The 2,086-nt window shown below is 39.2% G+C and overlaps 1 non-coding gene across 1 annotated transcript; it reads left to right on the top strand.

Moving 5' to 3' along the window:
* The first annotated feature begins 1,519 nt into the window (after nt 1–1,519).
* LOC132537145 (U6 spliceosomal RNA) lies at nt 1,520–1,626 on the top strand. Its single transcript, XR_009548608.1, has one exon. It is a non-coding gene; the product is annotated as a U6 spliceosomal RNA (small nuclear RNA).
* Nucleotides 1,627–2,086: the final 460 nt, after the last annotated feature.

The raw sequence follows: 2,086 nt of genomic DNA, 5'->3' as shown, positions 1-2,086 counted from the left end.
ATTATAATTATTGAGAAAAAAACTGGGCTGGGGAAGCATTACCACACATGCCATGCACACTACCCTCTATTCATCTTCTGGTGCTACATAAAATAGTCATCATCATCATCATCTTGTGAAATAGAAAAAAATAATGGAACATCAAAAAGTCAGAGAATTAGGAAAAAAGGATTTGGGTGCTAAATGTTCTAGAAAGTAAAAAATAGAGAAATAAAAGAACTTAAACCCAAAAGACAAGCATTTCTAGACTGAAAAGGCACTCTGAAAACTGTTCAATGATGGGAAAAAAGGCACAATGCTGTGAAATAGCTCAGGATCAGTGAGAGGAAGATAAATACTGAAAGCAGGGGCCAGGTGGTGGCGCACCAGGTTAAGTGTACATAGTATGAAGCATAAGGCCCTGTGCCAGGATACCAGTTTTAGCCCCTGGCTCCCCAGTTGCAGGGGGGGTCATTTCACAAGCAGTGAAGCAGATCTGTAGGTGTCTCTCTGTCTCTCTCCTCTACTTCCCCTCCCCTCTCAATTTCTCTCTGTCCTATATAATAATAATAATAATACTGCAGAAGCAGTGGATTTGTAGTGCAGGCACCAAGCCCCAGTGATAACACTGGAGACAAAAGAAAAAAAAATACTGAAAGCTTCTACAAGGGGGAAAAAAACTGTCATAAACAAAAGATCAGTCATTAAAGTTTCATCAATAGAGCAAGGGAAATAGCATAACAGTCATGCAAAAGACTTTTATGCTTGAGGCTCCAAGATCTAGGTTTAATCTCCTGAACCACAAGCCAGAGGTGAACAGTGCTTTGGTTAAAAACAGTAATTTTAAAATAATAAAAATACAATTTCACACACAAAAATGTTGGAATCTATGCCTCAATTCTGGTTTCAGCACCAAAAAAATGAAATATACAAAATGATTTAAAGTGCTGATATATAGATGTATATATATACATATATATATGTGTGTGTGTGTATATATATATATATGTTGTGTGTTTGTGTTAAATCCAGAATTTTATTCCTAACTAGTTAGCAATCCTATGTTTGGGGAGCAAATTATATCTTTTTAAGCCTTGCATGGTCTTCTAAGTGTCATTATCCATGCATTCATGAGGAAGTCATCTATCCAGTGAGAAGAAACCAAAAAAGGAGCGGTTAGAACCTAAGAAACTAAAGCTTGAACATAGTAGCAGGCAGCTGTCAGGGGCTGGCAGGCAGGTATTGCCAGGATGAGGTCTGTGTAACCACGTCTATAGCAACTCTTGGAGCTGGACTTCCAGGGCAGCACTGTTAAAGCTGAGATGAGTGGCTCTGTGGTATCGTCTCTATATCTCTGTCTCTGAGAGACTTCTGCATGAAAAGTCAGTTGAGAACAGTAGAATCACACATGGACAGGGTCCCCGCTACACATTCTCTCTCTCTCTCTCTCTCTCTCTCTCTCTCTCTCTCTCTCTCTCTTTCCTCCTGGAATCTTAAAACTTTTTGAACCAAAATTTGATCAATAAGGAAACACAGCCTTGTGCTTGCTTCAGCAGCACATATACTAAAAGTGGAACGATACAGAGAAGATTAGCATGGCCCCTGCACAAGGATGACACGCAAATTCTTGAAGTGCTCCATATTTTAAAAAAAGAAGAAAAGAAAATACAACCTTGAGACCCTATAAGTCTCAACTGTGAATAATGTTGACAAGATGATAACAACACTCCTTATTTAACTGACATGAGTAGTGAATGTATTGGGACAATGGAGGGAGGGGATATACATATATGAAAGCGCAAGATGGAAGAAGAGTGTCAGGTGACTGGGCAGTGGTGCAATGGCTGAACACACATGTTACCATGTGCAAGGACCCAGGTTTAAGCCCCCATCCCAATAAGCAGAAGGAAGAAGAGTATCAACAGCATCCATCACAGAAAGCATTCATAGCGGTATACATATGCTCTTTAGAAAGGCAGTAAACAATTAAGAGTTGAAGATTGATACCTCCTAGGAAAGAGGTAAGGAAGGGACCAACTGTTGGGAGTCTGTTGTTTTTTATTAAGAACATAGTAGAACTATCTGATTATTTATCCTTGTGTTAGAA

This window comes from Erinaceus europaeus, chromosome 2 (assembly GCF_950295315.1).
Source record: "Erinaceus europaeus chromosome 2, mEriEur2.1, whole genome shotgun sequence".
NCBI lineage: Eukaryota > Metazoa > Chordata > Mammalia > Eulipotyphla > Erinaceidae > Erinaceus > Erinaceus europaeus.
The sequence above is the reverse complement of the archived record's forward strand: the minus strand, read 5'-3'. Positions and strand labels throughout refer to the sequence as shown.